The following is a 16,910-nucleotide window of genomic DNA, read 5'->3' as shown; positions in this document are numbered from 1 at the left end:
CGCCCTGGGCAGCAATATTCCTCATATTTGGCATTGATAAGCATGGATTAGGCTGTGGCACAGTAAATCTGGTAACCCCCGCCATTTTTCTATAGAAAGTTGATGGGACCGAAGCCCGCCATCGGGTGGGCGGGGCTTGATCCTCAGCACTAACTAGCGCCATTTTCTCCACAGAGACTGCACGAGGAAACGCTGGCTCCCTGCTCTCTCCCCTGCTGAACTTCACAGGCTGGAAAAAAGAGGAGGGGGGCACTTTGGCGACGCAGTGAGTGGAGATTACAATTATATACATATAACAGCGCTATCTGGTCATATATTCCAGTGTTTTTAAGTGCTGGGTGTGTGCTGGCATACTCTCTCTCTCTCTGTCTCTCCTAAGGGCCTGCTTGGGGTTTTGTCCCCTTATAGGTAACTCCCTGTGTGTGTGGGGTGTCGGTACGTGTGTGTCGACATGTCTGAGGCGTAAGGCTTCTCCAAGGAGGAGGTGGAGCAAATGAGTGGTGTGTCCCCGTCGGTTGTGCCGACTCCAGATTGGATGGACATGTGGCATATGTTGCATGCAAGTGTGGCATCTTTACATAAAAGGCTTGATAAGGCTGGTTTAGGGGGTACATCAGGCGGTCAATCCTCAGATTGGACCGACTCACAGGGCCCGTCGGGGTCTCAAAAGCGTCCCTTAACACAAGACACTACTACCGACACGTATTCTGATTCCAGTGTCGACTATGACGAAGTAAAATTGCACCCTAGGGTGACTAAAACCATTCAGCGTATGATTGTGGCAATATTGGATGTGTTGCATATTTTGGATGAACCCTCGGTCCCCGACACAAGGGTACACATGTTTAAGGAAAAGAAACAGATTATTAATTTTCCCACATCTCATGAATTAAATGAGTTCTTTGGAAAAGCTTGGGAGACTCCGGATAAGAGACCGCAGATCCCCAAAATAATTTTTATGGCATACCCTTTCCCTAAGCAGGACAGGGAGATTTGGGAATCACACCCCACTGTGGACAAGGCCCTGACGCGCTTGTCCAAGAAAGTGGCGCTACCGTCTCCTGATACAGCGGCCCTTAAGGACCCTGCAGATCGCAGGCAAGAAACCACCTTAAAGGGTATTTATTCTCATACGGGTGCTGTGTTAAGACCGACGATTGCGTCGGCATGGGTGTGTAGCGCAATTGCAGCTTGGACAGATGAGCTGACAGATCAATTTGATACTATGGATAAGGATACTATATTCCTAACTAGCCCATATAAAAGACGCAGTCTTATTTATGAGGGATGCTCAAAGGGACATTGGATTGCTAGCTTCTAGGGCCAATGCCATGTCTATCTCAACGAGAAGATCCCTATGGACTCGCCAATGGACGGGTGATGCGGATTCCAAAAAACATATGGAAGTACTACCCTATAAGGGTGATGTATTGTTTGGGGATGGGCTGACGGACCTGGTTTACACAGCCACAGCAGGTAAATCAAATTTTTTACCATATATTCCCCAACAGCAAAAGAAAGCAACACCCTATCAGATGCAGTCCTTTCGGTCGCACAAGTCCAAAAGAGGTCGGGGATCCTCTTTCCTCGCCAGAGGTAAGGGCAGAGGCAAGAGAGCACCTGCTTCGGCAAGTGCCCAGGAACAAAAGTCCTCCCCGGCTGCTCCAAGACCCACAGCATGACGCTGGGACTCCCCTGAGGGAGTCCACACCGGTGGGGGCACGTCTTCGACTTTTCAGTCAGGCCTGGGTCAGTTCGGACCTGAATCCCTGGGTGTTGGAAATAGTTTCCCAGGGTTACAAATTGGAATTCGAGGAGGTGCCCCCGCGCCGATTTTTCAAATCGTCCCTACCAGCTTCCACATCGGAAAGGGATGTAGTGTTAGCTGCAATTCAAACGCTGTGTATACAGCAAGTGATAATCAAGGTTCCCCTGCACCAGCAGGGAAGAGGTTACTATTCAACCCTATTTGTGGTCCCGAAACCGGATGGTACGGTCAGACCGATTTTGAATCTGAAATCCCTAAACCTGTACATAAAAAGATTCAAATTCAAAATGGAATCTCTCAGAGCAATAATAGCCAACATGGAGGAGGGGGAGTTTATGGTGTCTCTGGACATAAATGATGCGTACCTTCATGTAACCATATATGCCCCCCATCAGGAATACCTGAGATTCGCTGTACAGGATTGTCATTACCAATTTCAGACGTTGTTGTTTGGACTTTCCACGGCCCCGAGGATTTTCACCAAGATAATGGCGGAAATGATGGTGGTCCTGCGCAAGCATGGAGTCACAATTATCCCATACTTGGACGATTTCCTGATAAAAGCGAGATCAAGAGAGAAATTGCTGAGCAGTGTGGCGCTCTCTCTGAGAGTGCTCCAGCAACACGGTTGGATTCTAAATCTACCGAAGTCACAGTTGATTCCGACAACTCGATTACCGTTCCTAGGTATGATACTGGATACGGAACAAATGAAGGTCTTCCTCCCAATAGAGAAAGCCCAAGACATCCAGAACATGGTCAGAGACCTGCTAAAACCGAAAAGGGTGTCAGTTCACCAATGCACTCGAGTTCTGGGGAAAATGGTGGCGGCCTACGAGGCCATTCCCTTCGGAAGGTTCCATGCAAGGACTTTTCAATGGGACCTTCTGGACAAGTGGTCCGGGTCCCATCTGCATTTACATCGGAAAATAACTCTGTCCCCAGGAACCAGAGTGTCCCTCCTGTGGTGTTTGCAAAGTGCTCACCTGCTGGAGGGTCACCGGTTCGGGATTCAGGACTGGATCCTGGTTACCACGGACGCGAGCCTCCGAGGATGGGGAGCGGTCACACAGGGAAAGACTTTTCAGGGTCTTTGGTCAGACCAGGAGTCCTGTCTACACATCAATGTGTTGGAACTCAGGGCCATTTACAACGGCCTTCGACAAGCGGAGAGTTTTCTTCGAAACCTTCCAGTTCTGATTCAATTAGACAATGTCACAGCAGTGGCTCATGTGAACCGCCAAGGCGAGACAAGAAGCAGAGTCGCGATGGCGGAAGCCACAAGGATCCTTCACTGGACGGAAAATCATGTAAGCGCTCTGTCGGCTGTCTTCATTCCGGGAGTGGACAACTGGGAAGCAGACTTCCTCAGCAGACATGATCTCCATCCAGGAGAGTGGGGACTTCATCAAGAAGTCTTTGCAGACGTAACACGTCTTTGGGGAACTCCTCAAATAGACATGATGGCGTCACGCCTCAACAAAACACTTCGGCGGTATTGTGCCAGGTCTCGGGACCCTCAGGCAGTAGCAGTAGACGCACTGGTAACACAGTGGGTGTTCGAATCGGTCTACGTGTTCCCTCCTCTTCCTCTTATCACGAAAGTGTTGAGGATCATAAGACGAAGAAGAGTACAGACGATACTCGTTGTCCCAGACTGGCCTCGAAGGGCTTGGTACTCGGAATTACAAGAGATGCTCACAGGAGACCCCTGGCCTCTTCCTCTGAGGGATGACCTGTTGCAGCAGGGGCCCTGTGTATTTCAAGACTTACCGCGGTTACGTTTGACGGCATGGCGGTTGAACGCCGAATCCTAGCAAAAAAGGGGATTCCGGAAGAGGTCATCCCTACTTTAATAAAGGCTAGGAAGGAGGTGACGATAAAACATTATCATCGTATCTGGCGAAAGTATGTGTCTTGGTGTGAGACCAAGAATGCACCTACGGAAGATTTTCATTTGGGTCGTCTTCTCCACTTCCTACAGACAGGAGTGGATATGGGCCTGAAATTAGGCTTGGTTAAGGTACAGATTTCGGCCCTCTCGATTTTCTTTCAGAAGGAATTGGCTTCTCTTCCAGAAGTCCAGACGTTTGTAAAGGGAGTGCTGCACATCCAGCCCCCTTTTGTGCCTCCAGTGGCACCATGGGACCTGAACGTGGTGTTGCAGTTCCTAAAATCACACTGGTTTGAACCACTTAACAAGGTTGAGTTGAAATTTCTTACCTGGAAGGTGGTCATGTTGTTGGTCTTGGCATCAGCAAGGCGAGTGTCAGAATTGGCGACTCTATCACACAAGAGCCCCTACTTGATTTTTCATGTGGATCGAGCTGAATTGAGGACACGTCCGCAATTTTTGCCTAAAGTGGTTTCGTCGTTTCATATGAATCAACCTATAGTGGTGCCTGTGGCTACCGGTGACCTGGAGGATTCCAGATCCCTGGACGTAGAAAATTTATGTAGCCAGGATGGCTAGAATTAGGAAAACAGAGGCTCTGTTTGTCCTGTATGCGGCCAATAAGATTGGCGCTCCTGCTTCAAAGCAGACTATTGCTCGCTGGATCTGTAATACAATTCAGCAGGCTCACTCTACGGCTGGATTGCCGGTACCAAATTCGGTTAAGGCCCATTCCACTAGGAAGGTGGGCTCTTCTTGGGCGGCTGCCCGAGGCGTCTCGGCTTTACAACTTTGCCGAGCGGCGACGTGGTTGGGGTCAAACACTATTGCTAAATTCTACAAGTTTGATACCCTGGCTGATGAGGACCTAGCGTTTGCTCAGTCGGTAGTGCAGAGTCGTCCGCACTCTCCCGCCCGATTGGATGCTTTGGTATAAACCTCATGGTCCTTACGGAGTCCCCAGCATCCTCTAGGACGTAAGAGAAAATAAGATTTTAAACCTACCGGTAAATCTATTTCTCCTAGTCCGTAGAGGATGCTGGGCGCCCGTCCCAGTGCGGAAACTCTGCAAGACTTGTATAGAGTTGTTGCTTACATAAGGGTTATGTTACAGTTGACATCGGTCTTGGACCGTTACTGTTGTTTTTTGTTCATACTGGTAACTGGTTATGTATGAATCTTGCCCTTGGATTGTTAAATCCTGCCTTGTATTGTCCATCTCCTCTGGGCGCAGTTCTCTAACTGAGGTCTGGAGGAGGGGCATAGAGGGAAGAGCCAGTGCACACCCATAGTCAAAGTTCTTTTTAGGTGCCCTATCTCCTGCGGAGCCCGTCTATACCCCATGGTCCTTACGGAGTCCCCAGCATCCTCTACGGACTAGGAGAAATAGATTTACCGGTATGTTTAAAATCTTATTTTTTGTTGCAAAATAACGTTTACGGCATAGGTTCCTTGTGAACCTGTTAAGGTCAACAAATAATCCAAATAGATTTGTTTTTTTTGCAGGAGCATATTTCAGTCTCTTGCTGAGTAACTGATTTTCTGCTGTGGTTAATTCTCTGGAAGACAGGTTAAAGATTCCCTTGTCACTTATACTTTTCTTTGACTTTTTTCTTTTTTGTTGTAATCGTCCTCCCCTACATCCTCTGAATCTCTTTCCCTTCCTCTTTTCATATGGTTGGTATTCAATCTGTTGGTATGATTGTGTTTCATTGGGTTTATCTCTATAAAATGGTTTTGTTCATCATCTTTACAGTTATCATGTAAGTATGTAGGTCTCTTAGATTTAGCCCCTCCCCTTTCAAGGGATTTTGGTGAGTAATCGACCCTAATTTGTTTATCATGCTTATAGTTATCCCAATAGTGGGGTGGTTTTTTGGGTTTAGTCACTCCCTTTTCTATGGTTTCTGGTGAGAAGTCCTCCCTATTGAGACATTCATACCTATTTTTATGCACAAAACCTCTGGGATCTTTCTGAGGGGTATTAGGCTGAGGGAATCTTTTACCATTTGTAATCCATCTATTTTGCTTGCTTCTTGATCTATTACGTGTATTACTGTTCCATCTCTTATTAGAGCGTTCTCTATATGGTTGTCTGTTTTGAGATCTAGAGTAATCCCCTCTTTTCCTGTTATAGGTCCTCACTGAGTCTGTCTCATAGTCCCCTCCATCTCTCTCAAGTTTTTGGTCTTTCGACTGTATGACTGTCTTTTCGTATGCCTCTATCTTATTATTCACCCGCTGGTCTCTTTCCCTATACTCAGCAGTATTTTCAAAAGGTTTCAAGAGTTCCTGGATTTTTTCTATTTCTAATTGTATATTCTTAACTTTAGTGGTTCTATATTCAACCAGAAGCTCCATAAGATTGAAGGAGCACCTGTCCAATATAGTATTCCAATTGTCCAGGAACTCTTTATCATCCTTAAAGGAGGCCGATTTAAAAATACGTAGACCTCTGGGAATGAATTGATTCTTAATATATTTCTGAAGGGTCTGCTGATTCCACCAGTGTCTAGTCTCAGCCATACAGAGTGTTTCCAATTTGTTGAATAATTTATGTATATCACTAATTTCACTATTCCTAACTTCACTTCCCTCTTTAAGAATGGGATCTTGTATATACCTATTTCTCCTTTCTAACCTTTCGGTTAGACACCTCAGTGTGGTCATTTTATCAAACAAGCAGCCACACAACCAGAACTCCCCCTAATAAGGAGGAACCTCAAAACAATATACAGTACAAGGTGGGTGCTAAAATTTGGTATATTGACAATTAAGATGTTAAATGGCTGCTCACACAAGGAGGATCTGGATATCCTCCTAAATAAAGAGACACTGCACCTAAGAAATATAGTTACACGTGTGAGCGCACATATGATTAGAATATATGGTTAATTAGGCTGCTGGTTTAATAAAAAAAAAATATTTTATTTCTTAAAAACAGACTAAATGGGGGAGTGGCCTGACTGGAGAAGCAGATGGAAGCAGGAATCTGGAGCTCCTGCTATCTTCATTATAAATAATACCTGCCATAAGCTCTATAACCCCCATCACACCCCTACAGTCCCCTCTGTGGCCCTGGTTGCCTGAGTGCTTGGCTGCGGAGCCGGGAGATCATTTTTGTGGTCTTTGCAGGTTGCGGCCTACACCGAGTGCCGGAGCCGCGGACTGGATTTTTGAGTGTCCCCCGCCGAGAGGCTCCGTGAGGAGAGTGAGCACCGTAGCCACCCGAGATTACCGGATTTCGTGGCCGTGCCTTCCCGCCTGCTGGCTGAACCTCCGGATCCCCCTTGAGCCGAGTCTGGTGACCCGTGGAGCGCCTGCTGAGACCTGGCGGTCGCGGACGGAGGGAGTCACGGGACCGCGCTTCCGGTGCTGCGGCGCCTGCCAGACCTGCCAGACGTGAGTTCCCTGTGAGGCGGCTGCACCCTCCGTGTACTCCTCTCCCCCCTGAAATCCGAAACCCGCAATTTCACTGCAATTTCACTGCTGGGGCTGAGAGGGGTAGAGATATAGGTGGGACTTGGCACTGAGGGGGCCTATAATTATAAGTATAAGCACCACACCTAAGGGAAAGGCCTGAAGGGGACTGCCTGACACTCTGGGCCACTTGCATTATATAAAGTGCAGTAACATCACAGCCCTACCAAACCTTGCCCCCCTTCATCCTTCAAGCTAAGTACATCTTCACCTCATACTGGATGTCCTTTACACCACACTAAAGTGGGATGAAATACCTCCACTACCACTACTACTGATCCTCAGCACCTGTGCTGTTTCTCCGGTCCGCTGCCACAAAGTGAATTACAACTCCTACCCCCTCTCCCTGTCGCCGCGTGTGTGGGAGGTGTGTGTGGTTATCTCAATACTTACTAATCAATCGTCAGTTGGCGTGCTTGCACGGTGATGCCGCTGGCCGGATTGCCGTTGTAATTGAAAATTACATTGCTGATAATATTCACCACGCTCTCTCTATTTGGCTGCTTGATCTCCCACATAAGCCGACGACATTAAATTTATACCTGGTTAACACGATTACATCCTACTGACAACCTGGTGGACCGCACCCGCTCTCAGTTCCCTTGAGGCGACACATCTCATGACGATATGTGAGTTCACACCACCCGCAGCTGTGATGTAAAATTCTTCATGCTTCCATAACCAACGGCATACCTTCGCATACACCCGATCCTCATGAACCTGCACTCATTATTATGGACAAATTCTTAAGTCCTTCTGCACCAAAACCTCAAAGATACAGAAGTGGAAGTAAACGCGGGGAACCGACCCCCAACTCGCCACCACTGCCTTCTAATCCTGTCAACCTAGACATCGAAGTTGGATCATCGCCTACCATGGCCCCAAAAGTTCCCCCCGCTCCCGCTCCCCCTTCCTATTCAGAAATTGTGAAAGCAATCAAGGAAACCGTGGAACCTTTATTACAAGCACAGGCGGACAAATTTATGACAGCAGTATCAGACCTGAAATCAGAACTTGGGTCTATGACTCGTAGAATCTCAGTGAATCAGAATAGGATTGGAGTTAACTTCAAAGAAATTGAGGATCTCAAAGAGCAGGTCGTCTCTTTGACATCTTCGCGGCAACATATGATGGTGAAGATGGACGACCTGGAAAATCGTTCGAGACGTAACAACCTGAGAATTGTGGGCCTTAAGGAAACACTGAAAGGACCTGATCTTTTAAAATTCCTCCTCTCCAACCTTCCAGAACTTCTGGGTATCCCTGAAGAACTCTCTTCGATGGAAATTGAACGAGCTCATAGACTGGGTCCACCACGTGACTCTAATCAATCTAGACCCCGCCCGGTTATCTTTAAATGCCTCAACTTCAGACACAAAGAGCTGCTGTGGTCCGCGGCACGGAATAAAGGCCCACTTCAATGGGATGGCCAACGGCTGTTTCTCTTCCAGGATTACTCCGCAGAAGTCTCTAGAGCTAGACGGGAAATGTCTCCAATATGCTCTCAACTGGTGAAAAGTGGCATCCGATTTGCTCTTCTTTACCCTGCGAGGCTACGCATATTTACTCCACAAGGTCCGAAAGATTTTACTTCTGTGGACTCGGCTAAGGACTTCGTCACGGAACTCAGAAGATCCACGCGGTCGTCCTTGGCCTCACACCCATCTTCTCCGAGTAGAGCAGATGATAATGATTAAGACCTGTATTAAAACCTGACCCATATCCTTATGCTGGTTGATATAGTTAATGTTTCCCTTCTATTGCGGGGTGGATTTGGATTGACTCTTAACATGTTAATTTAGAGGTCACCCCATTATTCTTGTTTTAAGGATCATTGCGATGTTTCTTTTGAAGTTTATTATCTTGGTATTGCCTGTTGGTTATGTTGATATTTCTCTTTATTAATACATAGCAGCGGGACCATGCTGGAAGTTTATACTGATGTATGCTGGTGTGGACGCTACTATATATTGTTATTGTTTTTGTCTTAACCTTTGTCTCTACTTTTCTTTCTCCTCTCTGATTTTTTCTATTTTCTTCTTTCTTCCCTCTTGCCTGAAGATGCCTAGCCGATTGGGATGGGGATTGTCCATGCTTATGACACTCTGGATTGTTTATGTAGGGTGGTCTCTCGTCGCAGGATCAGGTACTGTCCTTCTGTATTCCCCCACCGATGGTGTAGATGTCGCAACTTAACATAATTTCGTGGAATGTTAGGGGCGTTAATTCTCCTATAAAAAGGAGACGTATCCTTACCTACTTAAATAAGATAAAAGCAGATGTCTCCATGCTCCAGGAGACACACCTGACCCCTGCCGAACATGCTAAACTTACCATGCTTAGACAAGAAGTTGTAGCTTCTTCCTCCTTCTCTTCAAAAGCGAGGGGGGTAGCGATCCTTATCCGTAAGGGGGTGGTGTTTGATATTCATCATCAGATCATCGACCCTCTGGGTAGATACATTGTATTAGATATCACCTTGGAGGGCACCAGAATCACCTTGTGTAATGTCTATGCCCCGGCTGTCTATGATAAATCATTTTATCTAGAAATAACGAACATCCTACGCCCATATTCACATACCTCTCTTATTGTTGGGGGAGATATGAATATGGTGTCCTCTTTGATCTTGGATAAAAAGGGTGCCTCGTCTCAGAGGACCCGACTTCCCGGGATTAATCTGGATTACATGTCTGTACAGCTGGGACTGATTGATGTATGGCGTCTTCATAACCCTGTGGAATTGGAGTATACTTATTACTCTTCCACTCACAATTCCTTTTCACGTATCGATTATTTTCTGGTTTCCACCGATCTGTCCCCCAGGGTCATTGAGGCAACCATTAACCCCATAACCATTTCAGACCATGCCCCTATATCGATTGTACTACAAGGTAAACTCACTTTGGGTAATAATTCACATTGGAGGTTCCCTGCAAAAATGGCGGCTTCTCCAGACTTTAAAAATATGTTGATAACTTCCTGGGACTCTTACGTTCTTAATAACTCTGATCACACGTCTGACCCTGCTCTGTTTTGGCAGACGGCTAAGGCTGTCTTACGAGGAGATATAATTGCATACATGACGAAACACAGACGGGACCAGGACGCCGCATATAGGGAGTCACAATCTATACTAACTTCCTCATTTCAAACCTTTAAATCCTCACCCACATTAGCTAATAAACAGAAATATAGAGACGCCAAGACTCAGTTTGATCATACTCTGACACAAATGGACAATAGATTCCTTATTGCAGGAAAATACAAATATTTTCAATACGGGGATAAGCCTAGCCGAATGCTCTCCAATCTTCTTAAATCCGATAAGGGACCCCAACATGTAACAGCTCTAAGGGACTCAACCTCAGAGATACATTCCGAAGGGAAAAAGATCACTGATATTTTTTACTCTTTTTATAGTGAACTCTACTCACGTAGCGATATTGACCAACCTACTAAAAACTCCTTCTGGGACACATTACAGTTACCCCAGATCTCCCCGGATCAGTCAGATTCCCTTATGGCTCCTGTTACAGCCATTGAAGTGACAGAGGCTATTAAAGCCCTAAAACCACTGAAGACCCCGGGCCCTGATGGTTTATCTGGGGAATTCTTTAAGTTACTCTCCCCTAAAATAGTGGATTCTCTAACAGCCTTTTTTAATTCCATTTTCTCCAACCTTACTATCCCACACTATTTTACCGCCCTATCTCTTTACTTAATGTAGACTACAAATTATTCACTAAACTGTTGGCGGACCGACTGAAATTTATCCTGCCTGAAATAATCCATGAAGATCAAACCAGTTTTATTTCCGGCAGACACTCGGTGACCAATATTCGTAAAGTTCTGACGGTGCTACAATCACTGGAGACGGAGGGGACGAGTGATCCCGCTTTCCTACTGTCATTCGACGCCGAAAAAGCGTTTGATCTGGTGACGTGGGACCACTTGTTTGAGACACTCCGACGTTTTGGTTTTCCTGACCGATTCGTCGCCGTTATACACGCCATATACCATAATGCATCCACACAAATTTTCACTAATAGATATTTATCACAACCCTTAATGATTCATAGGGGAACTAGACAGGGATGCCCCTTATCCCCCCTGCTTTTTGCGGCAGCATTGGAACTGCTAGCTGTAGCGCTGAGACGATTACCGGCCTTTTCGGGGATCTTGGTAGGGAAAAGGGAGGTTAAACTTGGATTATTCGCGGATGATATGGTCCTATTTGTCTCCAATCCCCGTACTTCGATACCAGCTATTTTTGACACTATACATTGTTTCAGCGCCTTTGCTGGTTATCGCATAAATACCCATAAATCTGAATTACTCCCTCTGACTAACATAAAGGACCCCCTTCTCTATAATGACTTCACTTCCCAATTCACGCTGACCCCTACTAAACTAAAATACTTAGGTATATTCCCTCAGAACTCTCCCGGCTATATTTATTCAACTATACACCCATCATTCAACAAATTAAAGCACGTTTAGAAACCTGGAAAGACCTCACACTGGGGTAAATTTACTAAGATTCGTAATTTCCTAAAAAAGGTCAAAGTTCAATCACGAATGACATCGACAGTGTAAAACTGCAACTTTTTGAATTGATTACGATGGATTTACTAAGCTGTCGTATTCGGGTTTTTCTTTTCTTCCGATGTCGATGTCATTCGTTTTTTTTTACCTATTTTTACGGCAGTGATTAGCAAAACACTGCCATTTTTTTTTACAATCAATCTCGGCCGGATCTGTGTGATCCGTGCTGGGGTTCTTATTTTTTTTTTTTTTAATTAAACAATGTAAAATCCCAAAAAAAAATGCGTGGGGTCCCCCCTCCTAAGCATAACCAGCCTCGGGCTCTTTGAGCCGATCCTGGTTGCAGAAATATGGGGAAAAAATTGACAGGGGTTCCCCCATATTTAAGCAACCAGCATCGGGCTCTGCGCCTGGTCCTGGTCCCAAAAATACGGGGAACAAAAAGAGTAGGGGTCCCCCGTATTTTTAAAACCAGCACCGGGCTCCACTAGCTGGACAGATAATGCCACAGCCGGGGGTCACTTTTATATAGTGCCCTGCGGCCGTGGCATCAAAAATCCAACTAGTCACCCCTGGCCGGGGTACCCTGGGGGAGTGGGGACCCCTTCAATCAAGGGGTCCCCCCCCCAGCCACCCAAGGGCCAGGGGTGAAGCCCGAGGCTGTCCCCCCCCATCCAATGGGCTGCGGATGGGGGGGCTGATAGCCTTTGTTGTAATTGAAAAGATATTGTTTTTAGTAGCAGTACTACAAGTCCCAGCAATCCTCCCCCGCATGCTGGTACTTGGAGAACCACAAGTACCAGCATGCGGCGGAAAAACGGGCCCGCTGGTACCTGTAGTACTACCACTAAAAAAATACCCAAAAAAACACAAGACACACACACCGTGAAAGTATAATTTTATTACATACATACACACATACATACATACTTACCTTAAGTTCCCACGCAGGTCGGTCCTCTTCTCCAGTAGAATCCAAGGGGTACCTGTTGAAGAAATTATACTCACGAGATCCAGGGGTCCAGGCTCCTCGGGAAATCCAGGGGTAATCCACGTACTTGCATAAAATAAGAAAACGGAAAGCCGAGCCACGAACTGAAAGGGGCCCCATGTTTTCACATGGGACTCCTTTCCACGAAAGCCAGAAACCCACTCTGACTGATGTCTAAGTGGGTTTCTTCAGCCAATCAGGGAGTGCCACGTTGTAGCACTCTCCTGATCAGCTGTGTGCTCCTGTCCTCACTGACAGGCGGCACACGGCAGTGTTACAATGTAGCGCCTATGCGCTACATTGTAACCAATGATGGGAACTTTCTGCTCAGCGGTGACGTCACTTTAGGTCAACCGCAGGGCAGAAAGTTCCCATCATTGGTTACAATGTAGCGCATAGGCGCTACATTGTAACACTGCCGTGTGCTGCCTGTCAGTGAGGACAAGACCACACAGCTGATCAGGAGAGTGCTACAACGTGGCGCTCCCTGATTGGCTGAAGAAACCCACTTAGACATCAGTCAGAGTGGCTTTCTGGCATTCGTGGAAAGGAGTCCCATGTGAAAACATGGGGCCCCTTTCAGTTCGTGGCTCGGCTTTCCGTTTTCTTATTTTATGCAAGTACGTGGATTACCCCTGGATTTCCCGAGGAGCCTGGACCCCTGGATCTCGTGAGTATAATTTCTTCAACAGGTACCCCTTGGATTCTACTGGAGAAGAGGACCGACCTGCGTGGGAACATAAGGTAAGTATGTATGTATGTGTGTATGTATGTAATAAAATTATACTTTCACGGTGTGTGTGTCTTGTGTTTTTATGGGTATTTTTTTAGTAGTAGTACTACAGGTACCAGCGGGCCCGTTTTTCCGTCGCATGCTGGTACTTGTGGTTCTCCAAGTACCAGCATGCGGGGGAGGCTTGCTGGGCCTTGTAGTACTGCTACTAAAAACAATATCTTTTCTTTTACAACAAAGGCTATCAGCCTCCCCATCCGCAGCCCATTGGATGGGGGGGGGACAGCCTCGGGCTTCACCCCTGGCCCTTGGGTGGCTGGGGGGGGGGACCCCTTGATTGAAGGGGTCCCCACTCCCCCAGGGTACCCCGGCCAGGGGTGACTAGTTGGATTTTTGATGCCACGGCCGCAGGGCACTATATAAAAGTGACCCCCGGCTGTGGCATTATCTGTCCAGCTAGTGGAGCCCGGTGCTGGTTTTAAAAATACGGGGGACCCCTACTCTTTTTGTCCCCCGTATTTTTGGGACCAGGACCAGGCGCAGAGCCCGATGCTGGTTGCTTAAATATGGGGGAACCCCTGTCATTTTCCCCCCCATATTTCTGCAACCAGGATCGGCTCAAAGAGCCCGAGGCTGGTTATGCTTAGGAGGGGGGACCCCACGCAATTTTTTTTGAAAAAATAAGCACTTTCCCACCCCTTCCCACTGATATACATGCACGGATCTCATGGATCCGTGCATGCCTATCCAATCACGAATAAAAAAAGCAGGTCTGTTTTTTTTTAGCACTTTTTTACGAGTTGTAATTTTTCACGGCAGTGTTTGTTCTTTTTTTGCTTTGCACTTCTTAGTAAATGACCGAGATTCATACTTAAACAGCCGCGTTTTGACCGATGGTGTATTCATTCGTAATTTTTTACCTGAACTTGCAAAAAATTACGAATGCCCTCATCACTGCCGTGATTAGTGCTTAGTAAATTACCGAGATGACACTTTGATGAAAAAATGGCATCTCGGTCAAAATCGGGAGCTTAGTAAATTTCCCCCACTGTCTCTACTAGGCAGGATAGTAGTGATAAAGACTGTTATATTCCCGAAACTGGCTTATTTGCTCCAGATGCTCCCCGTTACGATCAATAAACAAGACTCCCTACTTTGCACACAAATATTTTCAAAATTTATCTGGAAAAATGCTAGACCTCGCATGCCCAAGACCCGAACTTATATTAATAAACGAAAGGGTGGTCTGAGTATGCCCAATGTGATGATGTTTGCTAGATCAGCACTATTTAAATTCGCCTCAGACTGGCTGCTCCGGTCAGATATATTTACGAACCTGGAATTGGAGGAGGCGCTATTTTTCCCTTACTCCCCTGCAGCTTTGCTCCACACACCATTGTCTAAATTACCCCAAGAATTTAGGACTAATATTTTATTTTGGGATACCTATAAGGCCTGGACCTCCACTCATAAACTATTCCGTACTAACCCTTTTGAGTCACCATACATACCTTTATGGGGCAACCCTAATTTCCCCTCCTCATTAGATAATCGCCATTTCTACACATGGAAATGTAAGGGAATATATTCTATCAGAGATGTATTTGACCCTGGTGGACAGATGTTCTCCTTCACGCAACTACGTGACAGATTTTCTTTGCCCCATTCTAATTTCTTTATGTACCTCCAAGCGCGCCATTATATTAACTCCCTAGATGACCCCTTAGGCAAAAAGGCCCCTACTCGAACAATACTCGACACTCTCACGTTTTGCAGACATAATCCATTCAAAATTCGTTACCTATATAGTGACCTGATTGAGATATCAGCCCCCTCTTGGTCCCCTCTCTCTGCTTCATGGCAGCGGGAGCTCCCGGAGGCACCCGCGATGGGCGGGGTTTCTGCAAACACTGAGCTAGTCCTAAAGGCTCTAAAATCCGCTGCATTACAAGAAATACATTTGAGGATAGTGAACAGAATGTATATAGCCCCTTCTCAAAGACAACACTCCCGCCCCGGTGAGTCGAGCAATTGCCCTAAATGTGGATTAAGTGGAGCGTCCCTGGTTCACAATCTTTGGTTATGTGGGAAAATTAAACGGTTCTGGCGTAAGATCCTCCAGTATTTATCCCGTTTACTTAAATTACCTCTGCCTGAAGAGGTGGGCCCGTTGCTGTTCGCAGACTTTTCGCCCTGGCTGTCGCGGTTTGACCTAGCCCCTGTGATCCCTCTGCTGACTGTGATGGTCACGGTGGCGAAACAGACGATACTGCGACATTGGATATATAAAACTGCTCCATCGGTGGGGGAATGGGAATCTGCCTTATTAGACGTACTATTCTGTGAGAGGCGAATGGCCACTTTTCAAATTGAAAATGGAGTGAAGCTTTTCCATAAGAAATGGGGGACCTATATAGAGAGTTTGCCCCTAGACAGACGCGACTGTATCTGGAAGGTATTCCGAGACACAGCATGGTACTGGACTAGTCGAATAGTGGGAATTATCACTTGACCTCCTGTAGACTGGACGATAGATTTCATTGGGAGACCCAGATTATGCTTCGATCCCCCACATTAGGGTAATACATACCACATTACTCACTCCACGACCATGACCTACTTTCCTTATCCGGAATATGGACTTTATCAATAGTACCTCTGCTCTACTTCTCTTACTTTCATTTCTATATCTATCCCTTTTTCTTTTCTATCTCTTCTTCCTTTTAACAGCTGTGAAATTTGATTCATTTTTTGACAGTTATCTGATATTGGGGAGAATGGTACACCTAGGTGGGCCGCGACCCCTACTGCTACTCGTCCTAGACGGCTGTATTTGCATTATTTGATGTGAAATATTTCTATTTTTTCTTTTTTATTTTCCTTCTCCTATAAAAAAAAAAAAAAACAGTACAGCCTTTAAATTTTTATATTCTGTACATTCTTGAACTTGTTTATGTGACATCGCAGAATTCTCTTGTACGGTAATATCTAGTAACGTATGTTGTGACATTATGGCTGTCTAATAAAGAAATTTATAAAAAAAAAAAAAAAAACAGACTAAATAGACATTACCAAAATGAAAAGAACATCACAATGGAAATCACAAAGTGACAATATGCATATGTCCCCGCTATGGCCAATAATAATGATAATAATAATAATAATAATAATAATAATAATAATAACATATACACACACACACACACACACACACACACACACACACACACACACACACACACACACACACACACACACATTATTTATTACACTTCTATGAAACCCCTCACACAGCATATATTTTTTTATATCCACATACTGAATGAATGTAGTTTCTACAGAGCCTCTAATTTGCATATTAACAGATGCATATTAACATGCTTGCTGTTCCAGGGTGGTTGAACAGGTTCATTAACATTTCAATTGCCTATCTTGTAGCAAGCAGAGGGTTAACAAATCCTGGGGAAAATAACTTTATCATTTGTGTGTAATTTTT

Source organism: Pseudophryne corroboree, chromosome 4 (genome assembly GCF_028390025.1).
Source record: "Pseudophryne corroboree isolate aPseCor3 chromosome 4, aPseCor3.hap2, whole genome shotgun sequence".
Lineage (NCBI taxonomy): Eukaryota > Metazoa > Chordata > Amphibia > Anura > Myobatrachidae > Pseudophryne > Pseudophryne corroboree.
The sequence above is the reverse complement of the archived record's forward strand: the minus strand, read 5'-3'. Positions refer to the sequence as shown.